A 20,059-nucleotide genomic window follows, 5' to 3' on the forward strand; every position below is an offset into this window, starting at 1 on the left:
TCTCTCATTCCCTTCCAGAAACTCACCTGCTACTTTAGAGCTTTTTGGCAAAAATGGCCTTTCTTGGGTATGTCCTTGGCAGCCTCCTCCTGTACCCCATCTGTACCTCCGAAGGACCTCTTCTGCTCAGGCTAAGGATTCTGAGGGTGTCCAGCAGCCGAGCAACATCTGGTGGGCAAGCTGGCTTCACACCAAGCTCTGCTTCTTCTGGCACCAATCAAGAATGAGACGGTTTGCTTCAGCCCAAATTCACATCTTCTGCGATTCTGAGATTGTTCCCTGAAATCCAGGGAGGCCTTTTCTTGCACTTCTCTTTTCTATGATTTTCATCTTTGAGAAGAATCAATATTTTCCTTTTGTGTGCCTTTCTTGTCCAAATCCCATCCAATCTTCCGGTTTTGACACCCACAGCACAAGGACACCATGGCTTCTCCGAGAAAGTCCAGCTGGGGGAAATGGGGGTCTCCCTGGGCTTCTGCTTTGCCCATCCATGTGGTCTTTTTTAACCCATGCCTGTCCCACCTGGGAGGAAGGGAGGCCACCAGAGACCCCTGAAGCATCCTTGGCTGGAACTGCAACAGCTGCCAGATGCTGAATGGTGAAGGGGGGAGGGAGGGAGGGAAGGAAAGAAAGGAAGAAAGGAGAGGGAGGGAAGGACGGAAGGACGGAAGGAGAGAAGGAAAGAAGGAAGGAAGGAAGGAAGGAAGGAAGGAAGGAAGGAAGGAAGGGAGGGAGGAAGGAAGGAAGGACAGAAAGATTGAAAGGGAGGGAAAGCGGGGGATGGATGGAGGAAGGAAGAATAGAATTCCTTATTGGGCAAGTGTGATTGGACACACAAGGAATTTGTCTTCGGTGCATACACTCTCAGTGTACATAAGGAGAATAAAATACATTCATCGAGAATAAAAAGATACAACACTTAGTGATAGTCAAGGTTACTAATAAGCTATCAAATCATACTAGGAAACAAAAACTATATAAATTGAAAGATACAAATAAAAACAAATAAAAACAATATAATTGAAAGATACAAGCAACATGATTATAGTCGTAAGTGGGAAGGGATAGATACTAGTAAGGAAGAGAAGAATAATAGTAATGCAGGCTTAGTGAATAGTTTGACAGTGTTGAGGGAATTATTTGTTTAGCAGAGTGAGGGCATTTGGGGAAAAAGCTTTCCTTGTGTCTGGCTGTTCTGGTGTGCAGTGCTCTATATAGCGTCCTTTTGAGGGTAGGAGTTGAAACAGTTGATGTCCAGGATGCGAGGGGTCTGTAAATACTTTCACAGCCCTCTGTGTGTGCAGTCAGAAAGAAAAGGGAGGAAGGAAGGAAGGAGGGGGAGATAGATTGAAAGGGAGGGAAAGAGGGGAGGGATGGAGGAAGGAAGGAAGCAGAGATAAGTTGGGAGGGAGGGAGGGAGGGGAGATTGAAAGGGAGGGAAGGGGGAGGGACGGAGGTAGGAAGGAAAGAGGAAAAGGGAGGGAAGGACGAAGGAAGGATAGGTTGGGAGGGAGGGAGGGAGGGAGGAAGGAAGGGGAGATAGTTTGAAAGGGGGAGGGATGGAGGAAGGAAGGATAGGTTAGGAGGGAGGGAAAGGGGAGGAATAGAGGAAAGAAGGAAAGAGGAAAAGGGAGGGAAGGACGAAGGAAGGATAGGTTGGGAGGGAGGGAGGAAGGAAGGATAGGTTAGGAGGGAGGGAAAGGGGAGGAATCGAGGAAAGAAGGAAAGAGGAAAAGGGAGGGAAGGACGAAGGAAGGATAGGTTGGGAGGGAGGGAGGAAGGAAGGATAGGTTAGGAGGGAGGGAAAGGGGAGGAATAGAGGAAAGAAGGAAAGAGGAAAAGGGAGGGAAGGACGAAGGAAGGATAGGTTGGGAGGGAGGGAGGAAGGAAGGATAGGTTAGGAGGGAGGGAAAGGGGAGGAATAGAGGAAAGAAGGAAAGAGGAAAAGGGAGGGAAGGACGAAGGAAGGATAGGTTGGGAGGGATGGAGGAAGGAAGGATAGGTTAGGAGGGAGGGAAAGGGGAGGAATAGAGGAAAGAAGGAAAGAGGAAAAGGGAGGGAAGGACGAAGGAAGGATAGGTTGGGAGGGAGGGAGGAAGGAAGGATAGGTTAGGAGGGAGGGAAAGGGGAGGAATAGAGGAAAGAAGGAAAGAGGAAAAGGGAGGGAAGGACGAAGGAAGGATAGGTTGGGAGGGATGGAGGAAGGAAGGATAGGTTAGGAGGGAGGGAAAGGGGAGGAATAGAGGAAAGAAGGAAAGAGGAAAAGGGAGGGAAGGACGAAGGAAGGATAGGTTGGGAGGGAGGGAGGAAGGAAGGATAAGTTAGGAGGGAGGGAAAGGGGAGGAATAGAGGAAAGAAGGAAAGAGGAAAAGGGAGGGAAGGATGAAGGAAGGATAGGTTGGGAGGGAGGGAGGAAGGAAGGATAGGTTAGGAGGGAGGGAAAGGGGAGGAATCGAGGAAAGAAGGAAAGAGGAAAAGGGAGGGAAGGACGAAGGAAGGATAGGTTGGGAGGGAGGGAGGGAGGAAGGAAGGGGAGATAGTTTGAAAGGGGGAGGGATGGAGGAAGGAAGGATAGGTTAGGAGGGAGGGAAAGGGGAGGAATAGAGGAAAGAAGGAAAGAGGAAAAGGGAGGGAAGGACGAAGGAAGGATAGGTTGGGAGGGAGGGAGGGAGGAAGGAAGGGGAGATAGTTTGAAAGGGGGAGGGAAGGACGAAGGAAGGATAGGTTGGGAGGGAGGGAGGGAGGAAGGAAGGGGAGATAGTTTGAAAGGGGGAGGGATGGAGGAAGGAAGGATAGGTTAGGAGGGAGGGAAAGGGGAGGAATAGAGGAAAGAAGGAAAGAGGAAAAGGGAGGGAAGGACGAAGGAAGGATAGGTTGGGAGGGAGGGAGGGAGGAAGGAAGGGGAGATAGTTTGAAAGGGGGAGGGAAGGACGAAGGAAGGATAGGTTGGGAGGGAGGGAGGGAGGAAGGAAGGGGAGATAGTTTGAAAGGGGGAGGGATGGAGGAAGGAAGGATAGGTTAGGAGGGAGGGAAAGGGGAGGAATAGAGGAAAGAAGGAAAGAGGAAAAGGGAGGGAAGGACGAAGGAAGGATAGGTTGGGAGGGAGGGAGGAAGGAAGGATAGGTTAGGAGGGAGGGAAAGGGGAGGAATAGAGGAAAGAAGGAAAGAGGAAAAGGGAGGGAAGGACGAAGGAAGGAGAGGTTGGGAGGGAGGGAAAGGGGAGGAATAGAGGAAAGAAGGAAAGAGGAAAAGGGAGGGAAGGAGGAAGGAAGGAAGGATAGTGTGAAGGAGGGGTTCTGTGTTCGAATGGACCGTGAACCGATACGCACACAAACGCACTAAAGCATGGAAGTTGACAGAGGAGTCTTGAGAAAGTAACTGGTTTAATAATAAAACACATAAAAACAAAACCTACAAGAAGGCATCAACAGCCTAAAAGTCCAAGTAGCTCGAGTCCTCTTCCCAAGCGTGGGAGGCTCTCTGCGTTCTTTGTCAGTCTTCTCAGGAGCAAGGCAGTGACTTCAGCATGCTCTCATCAAAGTCTCATCTGGTCTCGGCGTGAGGAGAGGGAGGAGAAGCGATCTGCATGGTCAACTCCATCCATCTGTCTGAGTAAGCGATCTGCTGCTGCTGCTCATATGCTCATCAACTGACCATTGGAAAGTGCGGGGAAACTCAGGGCCAGGAAGCTGTGCTCTGATTGGTTCATTCAAACTGTTCAAACCAACCAATCAATTAATCGCAGCAATATGCCGAGAGGCTTTTCCTCTCACAATCCCTTTCTCTGCAATAATTGGTTACAGAAATACATGTACATTCAAGTCAGGAGCATATACATTACAGTTGTTCTGTCCCCGTACCCCACACGCACCCCCACAGACGGCCCGGAGTTAATAAGCCACACGACAAAACTCTTTGAAGATAAAGCTGGCAGCAACCCAGTGGCTAGCTGCCAATTCAGACTTTACTCACACAAAACAAAGATTAGACTGCAAGCATTCCAATAAAACAGGCAGAGTTTCAACAATACAAGGATTAATCCAAATGCAGTCCGATAAAGCAGGCAAAGTCCAGTAACGCAGAGATCATGGATTATTTCCAGTTTTTGCTCGTCACAAACTGAACCGGCCACCACACCCACATTTATACCCTGTGGGGTGTGGTCCAGTGACTCAGCTAATCTCTGGCACGCCTTCTCCTCTGCTGTGCACGCTTCTCCCTGCGCCTCTGCTGAGGGTCCAGCCAGCACTTATCTTCTTCGTCGCTGTCCACCTGTGGCTGCGGGGATGTGCTTGGCTCTGGGCCTATCTTTTGGCCTTCGGTGTCCTCCGGAGGCATTGCCAGAGAGGAGGGTCCTGGAGAGGGAGGCCTTGCCAACTCCTCTCCCTCACTCTCAGAGTCTGCATCTGTCGATAGCCCAGGCTCAGGCAACGGAGCCACAACAACAGTAGTAAGAAATACAATCTTACATAGTCATAGATATTTTATCCAAGAGATATTGGTGTTGATCCCTAGGCAATGGCTTCGTGAGCAAGTCTGCTATTTGTTCCTTTGTCTCGCAGAAAACGAAACCTAACGAAACCTATCCTGCTCAATTGTCTGACATGTTTATACTTGATGTCAATGTGACGCGACCTCTGTCCCACTGCATCAGCCTGCGAGTTATTGATAGCAGCTGTGTTATACCCGGAGGCTCCAGCTGGTCCAGAATGCGGCCGCGCGGGTAATTATGGGGGCGACATGGCGCTCCCATGTAACACCTCTCCTGCGCGAGCTGCACTGGCTCCCGGTGGTCTTCCGGGTGCGCTTCAAGGTATTGGTTCTCATCTTTAAAGCGCTCCATGTCTTAGGGCCCGGGTATTTATGAGACCACCTTCTGCAACCGATGACCTCCCACCGGCCAATCCGCTCCCACAGAGAGGGTCTCCTCAGGGTGCCATCGGTCAAGCAATGTCGACTGGCGACCCCCAGGGGGAGAGCCTTCTCTGTGGGGGCACCCACCCTCTGGAACGAGCTACCCCCAGGAATACGACTGATCCCGGACCTCCGTACTTTCCGCCAAGTGTTAAAGACCTTCTTATTCCAGCAAGCCGGGCTGGCTTAAAATTTTAATGGGTTATTTTATGGGTTAAGGGTTTTAAAATTTAGGGAAGCCAAACTGATTTAATTCTGTTTTAATTCTTTTTAATTTTTATACTGTACGTGTTTTAAATTTTGGCTGTTCACCGCCCTGAGTCCTTCGGGAGAAGGGCGGTATACAAATTTAAATAATAAATAATAATAAATAAATCAATAAAATCCTCATGAATCTCAATAGGATACACTGGTTCTTCCCACAAGTTTATTAGAAGATCATCAAACCGTACCAGATCGTTAGATGCTTTCGATAAACACACATATTCTGCCTCAGCAGTGGAAGTTGCAATTAACTTCTGTTTACCTGAGTACCAATGGACGGGACTCCCATTCAGAAATATGACATAACCTGAAGTACTCTTTCTGGACTTAATGTCCCCTGCCCAATCAGCATCTGTGTAACAACACAAACTTGGCGTATCTCATATGTCTGGCTCCAATAAAAGTGAATGTTTAACAGTGTTATTTAAATACCTTAAAACTCTTTTAATTCCACTCCAGTGGTATTGAGTGGGATTCTCAGAGTGTCTGGACAAAACGTTTACAGTCAGACTGATATCTGGCTTAGTCCAGCTTGCAATATACAATGATCCTATCACTGATTTATAAAATGTCTTTTGCTCAAAAAGTTCACTTTCAGCATACATATTCTTGAGGAAACCTGTCTGCATCAGGTGGTGGGTTCCTCCCGGTTCGGTCCGGTTCGGCCGAGCCGGTAGCAGAGACGATATGACATCACTGAACCGGTTCTCCCCCCCTGCCCTCCCACCCCCCCACCCACATTATTCTTACCTTTTATTTGGTCCCACCCCCAATCTATTGCTGCCTCCTGAGTCCCATCTGATGACTAGAGGGAAAAAAAACTGTTTAAACTCTTGCCGCGGGGCTTCAAAGGGCCGCCCTACAGCTGATCAGTGTTAAAAGCAAACAAATGAGTCGGGTCGTAAGTGCGAGGACTGGTCGTTAGTGCGAGGACCTTCCAGAAATGACTCTGACCAGCTAACCACGCCCATCTAGTCACATGACCTCCAAGCCACACCCACAAAATAAGCCACGCCCACAGAACCGGTAGTAAAAAAATTTAGAACCCACCCCTGGTCTGCATGGGTGTGTCACAAGATTTGGCCTCTGTCATGTTGCATCTTTCTACCAATTCTATAATCTTGTCCTGTTGGGAAAGTTCGTACCCTTTCTCCGTCTTTACAAATTGGACTCCTAAGAATTTATCAATTCGACCTAGAGGCTTTAGGGCAAAATTCTTACTTAACTCCTTGGAAAACATCTTACATCTGTCCTCAGACTTGCAGACATACAAAATATCATCCACGTAAACCAGAACTGTTTTTTTAATACCCTGGTGATTTTTAATGAACCCACATTCATCAGCTGATGAGATTGTAAAACCCATCTGTTTTAAACTACTGGTAAGGCATTCGTACCATCTTCTGCCAGGTTGTTTAAGACCATAGAGGCTTTTGTTTAAAAGCCAAATATCATTTCCCTAGTGATCTACACCTTGAGGAGCCTTAACATATATTTTCTTATCTAACTTGGCGTGTAAGTATGCCGTTTGTACATCAAATTGCCAAAATTACAAAAATTTTTCAAGTTTCCAACATTGAGCATAAACAATTTGTGCTGCTGTTACTATGTGTAAAATGATATATTGGAGTTGCTTCTTTATCCTTTGATTAATTATTCCTAATAATTCAGTTTTAAATTCAATTTGCTTTAAATTCAATTTGCTTTAAATTCAATTTGTTCTTGAATTGTAGAGATGTAGCCATCTCCTTATCTGTTCCCAATATTTCTTTGCTTTGGGGCATTGCCACCACATGGGATAAAATGTTCCATCTTTATATTTACACTTCCAGCAGCACTTCTTCTTCTTCTATGGGGGCCGCTTTATTTTTCCATTTTTGTGCAAAGGCCAATCTTGCTGCTGTTAGTATATGTAGGATTAGATACGTTGTACCCTTGTTATATTTGTCCTTTATAATGCCCAATAAAAAGAATTGTGGTTTTAATCCTGTATTTTGCATTAATATCTCTTCTAGCCATTGTTTTATCTGTTGCCAAAAAAATTTAGCTTTTGGGCTAAATGTGCATATCTTGATATCAAGATATACAGATGAAACGGGAACTTTGAGAGTAAGGGGATAAAACAGTCCCCATTTTCAGATGAAGAAAATAATAAACTAAGCTGATATTCTCGTCTCTCCCTACCCCATACCTGATCCTGCAGTTGGGCTGCTGCTCCCCACCCCACCCACCCGCCATCTTAGGTACAGATTTGGACAAGAAAGGCACACAAGTCGGAAACACCAAATTAGCAAAATATTGATTCTTCTGAAAGATGAAAATGATAGAAAAGAGGTGAAGTGCAAGAAAAGGCCTCCCTGGATGTCAAGGAACAATCTCAGAATCGCAGAAGATGTGAATTTCGGCTGAAGCAAACCGTCTCCTTCTTGATTGGTGTCAGAAGAAGCCAAACTTGGTGTGAATCCAGCTTGCACACCAGAGGTTGCTCGGCTGCTGGACACACTCAGAATCTTTAGCCTGAGTTGAAAAGATCCTTCGGAAGTCCAGATGAGGAACAGGCAGTGACTGCTAAGTTCGCCGGAGAGCGGAGTATAACTTTAAAGTAGCAGGTTTGTATCTGGAAGGGAATGAGAGAGAAAAACAGAGTTGGAAGGGACCTTGGAGGTCATCTAGTCCAACCCCCTGCTCAAGCAGGAGACCCTGTACTATTCCAGACAAATGGCTGCGCCATCTCTTTTTTGAAAATCCACCAGTGATGGAGCACCTCCAACTTCTTGTGGGAAGCCATCTCACTGGTTAATTGTTTTCATTTATAGAAAAGTTCTCCTTCATTCCAGGTTGCTTCTCTCCTTGATTGCTTTCCATCCATTGTTCCTTGTCTGGCCTTCTGGTGCTTTGGAAAATAAGTTGAACCCCCTCCTCTTTGTGGGAGCCCTTCAAATAGCAAACACCACTATCGTATCACCCCGAATGTTTTGAATTGAAATCGTCCATGAGAATAATTTTTTCTGAACAGAGTATTGGCTGAGTCACAAATTTATACAATTTTTAGCTGTCTCCAACACAATTTATATATTTCACTTTTTGTCATAATAATCTTTCTCTCTAATTTTTCTTTTCCTTATTTCTTCTAATAACCAATATTACCATTCGCCCTAATCTCTAATCTTAATCAAATTTAATTTTTCCCTTACCTTCTCCAAGTTAAAACTCTTAAATTTGAAATCCTTTTCGCAACATAATATAATTTTCAGTACTTCCCTAAATTCCCTTATTCCAGTCACAAATATTTTTCTTTGTCAATTTATCCAAATATTACAATCCAATATCTTACTAAAAGTCACTTAAATATATAGCATTACAATCATTTATTCCTTTTCCATTGCTTTTTCAAATCGATTGTTTTTTCAAATATATTTTTCTGTACCTCTTCAACAATATCTTAAACCATAAACCTAATTAATTTTCATAATACAATATAATTTCCAATTTTTTGGTTAAATTCCAGAGTTAGAATTAAAGATATTCCATAAACAGAATTAGTTTTCAGCTTAATTTCAAATGTTTTAGTTAGTTTCATTATTACAATTAAAGACATTCCATGTATTACAATCTCAACTATTGAGTTTTCTAAAATTCATTTATATCTATAAGTCTTACTTCAATCCATTTTTAGTTCTAAATGTATACAACATGTTTCTGGTTCATCAGGTTTTCCATGCATCATTATAATCATTTCATTTAGTTCCCTTTTCAGTGATACACGCATCCTTTTAATCATTTCAATTAGTTCCTGCGCCATTTTATTATTTCTGGGTTGTTGTTATTCTGATTTTAAGTTTTGTTATAATCCACCTTCTTTAATTGCCAAGGTCAAACAGCTTGCAGACAAACAAATCCTCCTTAAAAGTTCCCACTGCTCTTATCACTTTAAAAGGTTTTTTTTCCCCAAAATAAAAGTTTAATGTTGTAATGTTCCTTTTTCCAATCCACAATTCCAATCAACAGCCTAAGAAAATATCCATTTTGTTTAAAATCCACCTTACCAATCTTTACCAATTTTTATTATATTTTTCTTCTTAATTTTCTATTTCTCTGAGTCAATTTAGGATCCAAATTCTTTGGAATCCTGAATTCCAAATTGAATTTTTTAAAAAAATCTTCTATTACAGGACTTAAATTTTACTCTGTTCAGAAAAAAATGCATTGTTTGTTTGTGTAAAAAATAAAAACAAACATTTACAAAAAGAAAAGAAAAGAAATCGTCCATGAGAATAATGAAAATGCCCTTTGCAGAGGTGGCTGCTGAGCTCAAACAGGGCAGGTTTGATCAATTAAACCGCAAATAGATTATCGGAATTGGGGCATCCAATCTCACCTTCTGATTTCCTGGAAGTTGCTCACACCTCTGGATCGTCTCAAAATCCATTCCCCGAACGGTCCACTTTTGACATTCTGTTTCCACCACCTGCACCATAAAATCATATTCGTCCCTAGTCTCCAACTGGATTTTAAAAAAAAGTACACGTCCTTTTAATTAGTTACAAATCATGATCGGCTTCATCGGTTGCAACCCGGAAAGCACTTTATGCCTTGAGAGCAGCAAGAACATCAGTTCAAGAGGAAATATTTCCCTTTCAGATACGAACCGCAGAAGTCATGGGCTTTTGGGCCACGATAACAGTCCTTCCCTTAGAAACCCCCCTAAACTCCCTCCAGCCCCCCCCAAATCCTTCTATTAAGAGCCCTGAAGGCGCAGTGGTTAGAATGCAGCATTGCAGGCTAACTCTGCCCACTGCCGGCAGTTCGATCCTGACCGACTGGCTCAAGGGTGACTCAGCCTTCCATCCTTCCGAGATGGATAAAATGAGGACCCAGATTGTTGTGGGGTAAGAGGCTGACTCTGTAAACAGCTTAGAGAGGGCTGTAAAGCATTGGCGACTCCCAGGGTGCGGGCCTTCTCTGTGGGCGCGCCTACTCTGTGGAATCAGCTCCCCCTGGAGCTGCAGATGGCCCCTGACCTTCGCTCTTTCCGCCGTGACCTCAAAACATGGCTATTTGGCCTGGCCGGATTGGACTGAAGGGGTTTTTTAAAGGGATTTTATTGGGGTTTATATATATCCTGGAAGCACGAAGCCGAGAACACCAGCCTGAAGATGACGAATGAGACTTCGTCGAAACGTCGCCAAGACACTTCCAATTTTACGTGGGAGAAGACCCGAATAACCAAAGACCTACATACAAACACCCGCGAAAACCTGAGAAAACATATATATATATATATATATATATATATATATATATATATATATATATATATATATATGTGTGTGTGTGTGTGTGTGTGTGTGTGTGTGTGTGTGTGTGTGTATTGAATTTTATGTGTTTTTATTGTTATGAGCCGTCCCGAGTCCTTTGGGAGAGAGGGCGGCATACAAGTTTAATAAAATAAATTTATTTATTTATTTATTTATTTATTTATTTATTTATTTATTTTTTTTGCGATTTATATGCCGCCATTCTCCCGAAGGACTCAGGGCGGCTTACAACAACAATCAATAATACAAATCACAAAGCAACAAAATGAGTTAAAACCCCTTAAAAACCATCTTTAAAATTAGTACAGTTTGTGCAAACCCTAGCAGATCAAGTTATTTGACGGAAGAGCCACGTCTTCAGTTCGCGGCGAAAGGAGGGGAGGTCCGGGACTATCCTGACCTCGGTGGGCAAACCGTTCCAGAGGATCGGCGCTCTGTCGGAGAATGCTCTCCCCCTGGGGGCCGCCAGTCGACATTGTTTGGCCGACGGCACCCTGAGGAGGCCTGCTCTGTGGGAGCGCACGGGACGGTGGGAGGAAGGCAGAAGATGGTCCTGCAAATACCATTGTTTAATTATTTAGATAAAATTATTTATTTATTTATTTATTTATTTATTTATTTATTTATTTAGATGGATGGATGGATGGATGGATGGACGGACGGACGGACGGACGGACGGACAGACAGACATCTAACCGCTCTTGCTATTGTATCCAGAACAATTCCAAGTCCTTTGGCTACTCCAAGGATTCAATGAGGCTGCACGCCTCCCCCCAAAAACCCGCCCCACCTCCAGACACACACCTGGGACTGCACCTTCAGGACATTCAGCACCTTGAAAACGTTGGAGCTCTGACGTCTGCGCTGATTGTATTGCTGCATGGTGAAGGCGAGGGCTTCCCGGACTCCTGAATCAAAGACGGGCACGTCGGAAAGCTTCCCGGCTATCCCCAGGAGCAGCTCCGGAGACAGCATCAGGAGGGCACCGAAGAGGCCGAGGAGGGACCGGAGAGGCAGCCGGGAGCGCTCCATGGGGCTGGCGAGAGAGAGGGTTTTCTGGCAGGCGGGGAAGCAGCAGAGGGACCTCAACGGATTTGCCTTATATGTGCCAGGAGCAGCAGGTGCAGAGACGCTCACCTGCGCGGAGGCCACGCCCATTCTCCAGGAGCCCTGCCCCCCGTGGCTGGACCGTCTTCGCTGCCCAGGTGCTCACTGCCTGGGCCCAATTCTCCCCCCTAGTTAAGGTTTGGCTGAAGTCAGGGAGGGTGGGACCCAGTTGAGTTACTAGTCACGATCTGCTACTTGTATATTCACAGAGTAAAAGCCAAGGATGGTGGGTGAGGTGAGGGTTGGACTAGATGACCTACAGGGTCCCACCCAGATCTGTTAATCTGTTAGCTTGGTTGTGTGTTTCCCAAGCGTAAGCCAAGGTTACGATAACGATAATGAGTTAGGGACCCCCTAAGACTGTCGGCCTCAAAGCTTTGGAGACCAAGTTCCCTCCATCCCATGGAGAATTTACAGCCAAGGGGTATCTTATTTATTTATTAGTTCGATTTAGATGCCGCCCTTCTCCGGAGACTCAGGGCGGCTTACAATGCATTAAGCAATAGCCTTCATACTTTTGTATATACCTGCTTAGTAGGGCTTTCGCCCCCCCCCAAGCGGTGTTCTTTTTTTATACAAAGTCAGCTTATTGCCCCCACAATCCGGGTCCTCATTTTACCTACCTCGGAAGGATGGAAGGCTGAGTCAACCTTGGCATCTTTCTGAATAAATGTGTGTGTGTGTGGGTGATATGGAAAGGAGACGATCCGTGGACACATTTTCAGCAAGCGAGGGAGGGGTTCCAAGAATCAGAATTCATTCTGTTAAAAATGGCTGGTTGTAGTTATCAAAACGAAATCTGTCAAACGGATGCAAAAACCACACCTAAAGTTTCCAGAAGTTTGGAAAAGAACCAACTTGCTTCCCCATTCAGCATCTGGCAGCTGTTGCAGTTCCATCCAAGGATGCTTCAGGGGTCTCTGATGGCCTCCCTTCCTCCCAGGTGGGACAGGCATGGGTTACAAAAGACCACATGGACGGGCAAAGCAGAAGCCCAGGGAGACCCCCATTTCCCCCAGCTGGATTTTCTTGGACCAGCCATGGCGTCCTTGTGCTGTGGGTGTCAAAACCGGAAGGTTGGACGGGATTTGGACAAAAAAGGCACACAAGCTGGAAACATCAGGACAAAAGCTTTATTAAGATTAACGAACTGAATTAGGAAAATAGTGATTCTTCTCAGAGATGAAAATGATAGAAAAGAGGAGAAGTGCAGGAAAAGGCCTCCCTGGATGTCAAGGAACAATCTCAGAATCGCAGAAGATGTGAATTTGGGCTGAAACAAACCGTCTCATTCTTGATTGGTGCCAGAAGAAGCAGAGCTTGGTCTGAAGCCAGCTTGCACACCAGATGTTGCTCGGCTGCTGGACACAATCAGAATCCTTAGCCTGAGCAGAAGAGGTCCTGCGGAGGTCCAGATCAGACACAGGCGATGGTTTCCATGGTCATTTCATTCGGTGGTGAGCGAGGTCTAACTATAAAGTAGCAGTTTCGTTCCTGGAAGGGGATGAGAGAGAAAAACAGAGGTGAAAGGGACCTTAGAGGTCATCTAGTCCAACCCCTTGCTCAAGCAGGAGACCCTGTACCATTCCAGACAAATGGCTGCACCATCTCTTTTTTGAAAATCTCCAGTGATGGAACACCTCCAACTTCTTGTGGGAAGCCATCCCACTGGTTAATTGTTTTCATTCTTAGAAAAGTTCTCCTTAATTCCAGGTTGCTTCTCTCCTTGATTATTTTCCATCCATTGTTCCTTGTCTGGCCTTCTGGTGCTCTGGAAAATAAGTTGAACCCCCTCCTCTTTGTGGCATCTCCTCAAATATGGGAATATTGCTATCTTGTCTCCCCTGGTCCTTCTCTTCAGTAGACTAGCCGGGCCCAGTTCCTGCAACCGTCCATCGTATGTTTTAGTCTCCAGTCCCCTCATCATCCTTTTTGGCTCTTCTCTGCACTCTTTCCGGAGTCTCCACATCTTCTTTTTTGTTATATCGTGGTGGCCAAAACTGGATGTGATATTCCAAGGGTGGCCTTATCAAGGCATTATAAAGCAGAGCTACTATTTCATGTGTCTCCATCCGTTGCTTCTCCTCCTGCCTTCAGGTGCTTTGGAGAATAGGCTGACCCCCGTTTTCTTTGGGGCAGCCCCTCAAATAGCAAACACCGCGATGGTGTCACCCCTAATGTTTTGAATTGAAGTCGTCCATTCAAATAATGAAAACCTCCTTTGCAGAGGTGGCCGCTGAGCTCAAACAAGGCAATATAATTGATCAATTAAACCACCAATAGCAAATCGGAATTTGGCATCCAATCTCACCTCCGGATTCCCCCGAACTAGCTCACACATCTGGATCCTCTTATAACTCAGTTTGCAACAGGCCTTCTTTCCACATCTTGTTTTCACCATCTCCACCTTAAGATGGTATTCGTCCCTAGTCTCCACCTGGATTTAAAAATAAGTACGTGGCCTTTTAATTAATTAGAAAACCTGATCGGCTTCATCGGTTGCAACCCGGAAAGAACTTTATGCCTTGAGAGCAGCAAGAACATCAGTTCAGAGGAAATATTTCCCTTTCAGATACGAACAGCAGAAGTCATGGCCATTTGGGCCACGACAACAATCCTTCTCTTAAAAACCCCCCTAAACTCCCTCCAGCCCCCCCCCCAAACTCTTCTATTAAGAGCCCTGGTGGCACAGTGGTTAGGATGCAGCATTGCAGGCTAACTCTTCCCACTGCCAGCAGTTCGATCCTGACTGGCTCAAGGGTGACTCAGCTTTCTCTCCTCCAAGATGGATAAAATGAGAACCCAGATTGTTAGGGGCAAATATGCTTACTATGTAAACCACTTAGAGAAGTTTGTAAAACACTGTGAAGTAGTGTATAAATCTAAGCGTCCTTCCTTCCTTCCTTCCTTCCTTCCTTCCTTCCTTCCTTCCTTCCTTCCTTCCTTCCTTTCCTTCCTTCCTTCCTTCCTTCCTTCCTTCCTTCCTTCCTTCCTTCCTTCCCCTTAGAATGCAGGCTAATTCTGCCCACTCTCCAGCAGTTCGATCCTGACTGGCTCATGAGTGACTCAGCCTTCCATCCTTCCAAGATGGATAAAATGAGGACCCAGATTGTTGGGGGGAAATATGCTAACTATGTAAACCACTTAGAGAGGATTGTAAAACACTGTGAAGTAGTATATAAATCTAAGCGTCCTTCCTTCCTTCCTTCCTTCCTTCCTTTCCTTCCTTCCTTCCTTCCTTCCTTCCTTCCTTCCCCTTAGAATGCAGGCTAATTCTGCCCACTCTCCAGCAGCTCGATCCTGACAGGCTCATGAGTGACTCAGCCTTCCATCCTTCCAAGATGGATAAAATGAGGACCCAGATTGTTGGGGGGAAATATGCTAACTATGTAAACCACTTAGAGAGGATTGTAAAACACTGTGAAGTAGTATATAAATCTAAGCGTCCTTCCTTCCTTCCTTCCTTCCTTCCTTTCCTTCCTTCCTTCCTTCCTTCCTTCCTTCCTTCCCCTTAGAATGCAGGCTAATTCTGCCCACTCTCCAGCAGCTCGATCCTGACAGGCTCATGAGTGACTCAGCCTTCCATCCTTCCAAGATGGATAAAATGAGGACCCAGATTGTTGGGGGAAAATATGCTGACTCTGTCAACCGCTTACAGACGGCTGGAAAGCACTGTGAAGGGGTATATAAGTCTAACCCCCCCTTGCTATCGTTTCCAGAACAATTCCGAGTTCTTTGGCTATTCCAACGATCCAAGGTGGCTGCCCACCTACCACCGCCCCCCAAAATCTTCCCCACCTCCGGACACAAACCTGGGACAGCGCCTTGAGAAGACGCAGCTGCTTGAAATAGTTGACACACTCACGTCTCTCCTGGTTGTATTGCTCCACGGCGAAGGCCAGGGCTTCCTGCACACCTGGATCAGTGACAGGCACGTCGGAAAGATTCCCAGCTATCCCCAGGAGCAGCTCCGGGGAGAGCATCAGGAGGGCGCCGAAGAGGCACAGGAGGGACTGGAGAGGCAGCCGGGAGCGCTCCATGGGGCTGGAGAGAGAGAGGGTCGCTGGCAGGCGGAGAAGCAGAGAGACCTCGACGGATTTGCCTTCGATCTGCAGGAGCCGCAGGTGGCAGAGATGCTCACCTGCGCGGAGACCACGCCCATTCTCCAGAAGCCCCGCCCCGTGGCTGGACAATCCCCGCTGCCCAGGTGCTCTCCGCCTCCGCGCGCTTTGAGTTCCCCTTCGGCCCAATTCTCCCCCCTAGTTGAGGTTAGGCTGAAGTTGGAAGGAGAGGAGACAGTTGAGTTAGTAGTCGCGGTCTGCTACACAAGGTCATCGCTCCTGCTAGTTGTGTATTTCCTGAGCAGAAGCCAAGGGCTATGTGTAGGATGGGGGTTGGACTAGATGACCTCCAAGGTCCCTTCCAGCTCAGTTAATCTGTTAGCCCGTTTGTGTGTTTCCTAAGCAGAAGCCAAGGCTACCTTTAGCCACGGATGTGTGAACCCTCTCCAAACCACGGAGAGGAATCCCTCCCCCCACCTCTATGGACGTTACTAAGCTTCTGCTCCTGCTAGTTTTCAAGAAGAGACTGGGCTGCCCATCTGTCAGAAATGGTGTAGGGTCTCCTGCTTGGCTGGGACGGCAGTGGGCTGGACTAGATGACCTACGAGGTCCCTTCCGTTAATCTGTTAGCGTGGTTGTGTGTTTCCTAAGCATGAGCCTAAGGTTACCTTTAGACAGGTGGACAATGAGGAGTTGGGAACCCCCAAGATTGTCGCCCTCAAAGCCCTGGAGAGCAAGTTCCCTTCTCCCCCCATGGAGAGTTTACAGCCAAGGGGCATCTGAGCATCTTTCTGAATAGATGGTGGGGGGAGAAGTCGAAAGGAGACGATCCATGGACACATTGTAAGCAGGCGAGGGAGGGGTTTCCAGAATCAGGATTCATTCTGTTAAAAATGGTTGATTGTAGTTACCAAAAAGAAATCTTTCTGAATAGATGGGGGGGGGATATGGAGCTTTGGGGGGGTGAGAAATCGAAAAGAGACAATCCGTGGACACATTTTAAGCAAGCGAGGGAGGAGTTTCAAGAATCAGTATGAATTCTATTAAAAATGGTTGATTGCAGTTACCGAAGAGAAAACGATCAAATGGATGCAACAACCACAGCTAAAGTTCCCAGAAGTTTGGAAAAGAAGCAAATTGCTTCGTCATTCAGCATCTGGCAGCTGTTGCAGTTCCAGCCAAGGATGCTTCAGGGGTCTCTGATGGCCTCCCTTCCTCCCAGGTGGGACAGTCATGGACGGGCAAAGCAGAAGCCCAGGGAGACCCCCATTTCCCCCAGCTGGGTCTTTCTTGGACAAGCCATGGTGTCCTTGTGCTGTGGGTGTCAAAACCGGAAGGTTGGACCGGATTTGGACAAGAAAAGGACACAAGCCGGAAACATTATGACAAAAGCTTTTATTAAGACTAATGAACTGAATACTGGAAGATGGATGTCAGCCCACCCGAACAAGTAGTAATTCAGAAAATAATAAACTGTGCGGAATCAGATCGGCTTATTATGATACTTAATGATGAAGGGACACAGACTATTATATATCTTGGAGCCAATGGTACAATTGGATGTCAGACCAAGCTGCAAACTGATGTATATGATAAACATGTCACTTGGTATATGTAATAGGTTTTTCTTGGCTATCCTATATATGTAATGGGACAATTTTACTTCCTTCTCGCGCTGTGATGTAGACCGCTATAGATTTAAAGTTTGTTTGATGTATAAGACACACACACACACACACAAAAAAAAAAGACTAATGAACCGAATTATCAAAATATTGATTCTTTTCAGAGATGAAAATGATAGAAAAGAGGAGAAGTGCAGGAAAAGTCCTCCCTGGATGTCAGGGAACAATCTCAGAAACGCAGAAGATGTGAATTTGGGCTGAAGCAAACCGTCTCCTTCTTGATTGGTGTCAGAAGAAGCAGAGCTTGGTGTGAAGCCAACTTGCACACCAGAGGTTCCTCGGCTGCTGGACACCCTCAGAATCCTTAGCCTGAGCAGAAGAGGTCCTTCGGAGATCCAGATCAGGTACAGGATACGATTTTGAAATTCACCGGAAGTCGGTGTATAACTTTCAAGTAGCAGGTTTGTTTCTAGAAGGGAATGAGAGAGAAAAACAGGATTGAAAGGGACTTTGAAGGTCATCTAGTCCAACCCCCTGCTCAAGCAGGAGACTCTGCACCATTCGGGAGAAAGGGCTTCTTGAAAATCTCCAGTTGATGGAGCACCCACAACTTCTGGTGGGAAGCCATCCCACTGGTTAATTGTTGTCATTCTTAGAAAATTTCTCCTTAGTTCCAGGTTGCTTCTCTCCTTGATTACTTTCCCTCCATCGTTTCTTGTCCTGCCTTCTTGTGTTTTTGGAGAATAGCTTGACTCCCTCTTCTTTGTGGCAACCTCTGAGATATCGGAAGACTGCTCTCATGTCTCTCCTTGTCCTTCTTTCCATAAAACTGGATAGGAGTCTAAAACTGTCCAGGAGCCTGGATAGCTCTGCGGACAAGGCACTGTAATTTAACACCAGCTGTCTGCAATTAAAGTAAGATCGAATCTCGCCAGGCTCAAGGTTGACTCAGCCTTCCATCCTTTCTAAGGTAGGTAAATTGAGGACCCAGTTTGTGGGGGCAATAAACTGACTTTGTATAAATATACAAAAGTATGAAGGCTATTGCTTAACGCACTGTAAGCCGCCCTGAGTCTCCGGAGAAGGGTGGCATATAAATCAAATTAAAAAAAAAAACTAGACATACCCAGTTCCTGCAACCATTCTTCATATGTTTTAGCCGCTCCAGTCCCTAATCCTCTTTGTTGCTCTTCTCTGCACTCTTTCCAGAGTCTCAGTATAATTTTTTTTTACACCATGGCGACCAAAACTGGATGCAATATTCCAAGGGTGGCCTTATCAAGATATTATAAAGCGGTGCTACTATTTCATGTGTCTCCATCCGTTGCTTCTTCTCCTGCCTTCAGGTGCTTTGGAGAATAGGCTGACCCCCGTTTTCTTTGGGGCAGCCCCTCAAATAGCAAACACCGCTATCCTGTCAGCCCTAATGTTTCGAATTGAAGTCGTCCATGAAAATAATTAAAAGCTCCTTTGCAGAGGTGGCTGCTGAGCTCAAACAAGGCAGGAGATAAATTAATTTATCAATTAAACCGCCAATAGATCATCGGAATTTGGCATCCAATCTCACCTCCTGATTCCCTGGAAATTGCTCACACATTTGGATGTCCTTGTAACTCAGTTTGCAACAGGCCGACTTTTCACATGTTGTTTCCACCAACTCCACCGTGAGATGGTATTCGTATCTAGTCTCCACCTGGATTTAAATACAAAAAAATGATCGGCTTCATCGGTTGCAACCCGGAAAGCACTTTATGCCTTGAGAAGCAAGAACATCAGTTCAAGAGGAAATATTTCTCTTTCAGATACGAACAGACCTGATGGACTATGTGCATACTTCTTAAAAAAGCTGTCCACTGCTATAGCATAACCCCTAACCATAATCTTTGAAAAATCCTTCAGGACCAGCTCCCTACCCAACTTATGGTCACTAACCATGGTCATCCGTATCTTCAAAAAGGGAGTTGAAAATTCTAACAGCTTACAATAAAGAAAATTGAAATGATAAAGGATTATGATTTACATAAGAATTACTTAATTGGTTATTATATAAATGTTATTGTTAAATAGATAGAATTTAGGGGAATAATTGGGAATTGTGTTATGTAGTATTATTTGAATTAAGAACATTTGTTTAAATGTTAATTTGCTATATTTTTAAGATTAGAGATAAGATTCAACTTTGATGAAGTAATAATGAAATAAAGATTTAATGAATATTATAAGAAGTAATAACAAAGGTAAGGAAGTTACAGAAATGGAAATAAGATTTTGAAATATAAACATGTTCGAAGTGTATTGTTAATAGTGAGGGTTTAGGGTAAGAATTGTGAAATGTATTATAATTACAGAGCCTTGGTAGTACAGTGGACTAAAGCACTGTTATTAACATCTGCTGTTTGCAATTACTGCAAGTTCACTGCAAATCTCACCAGGCTCAAGGTTGACTCAGCCTTCCATCCTTTCAAAGGTAGGTAAAATGAGGACTCAGATTGTGGGGGCAACAAGCTGACTTTGTATAAATATACAAAAGTATGAAGGCTATTGCTTAATGCATTGTAAGCCGCCCTGAGTCTCCGGAGAAGGGCGGCATATAAATTAAAGCAAAAAAAAAAAAAAAGGTATTATTTGAATTAAGATTTAAATTGGATTAATAGAAGGGTAATTGTTTTGATTAAGTTAATATGAGTAAACTTTCTATAAGATGGTAATAGTTGAGATATGTGATTTAAGATTAAGAAATAAGTGTTATGGCAAAACTAGAATATATAAA

General features: G+C 45.1%; 1 long non-coding RNA gene and 1 pseudogene across 1 annotated transcript; both read right to left on the reverse strand.

Annotated features, from left to right (window-relative positions):
• LOC132709274 (cystatin pseudogene) overlaps positions 1 to 15,643 on the reverse strand; it is a 63,480-nt pseudogene extending 47,837 nt beyond the window's left edge.
• On the reverse strand, positions 12,723 to 13,988 carry LOC148111542 (uncharacterized). The gene is made up of 2 exons (XR_015730429.1): positions 13,915 to 13,988; positions 12,723 to 13,097 (listed from the first exon to the last, which is right to left on the reverse strand). It is a non-coding gene; the product is annotated as an uncharacterized LOC148111542 (long non-coding RNA).
• Positions 15,644 to 20,059: the final 4,416 nt, after the last annotated feature.

Source organism: Pantherophis guttatus, chromosome 18 (assembly GCF_059756535.1).
Source record: "Pantherophis guttatus breed Tessera chromosome 18, ASM5975653v1, whole genome shotgun sequence".
NCBI lineage: Eukaryota > Metazoa > Chordata > Lepidosauria > Squamata > Colubridae > Pantherophis > Pantherophis guttatus.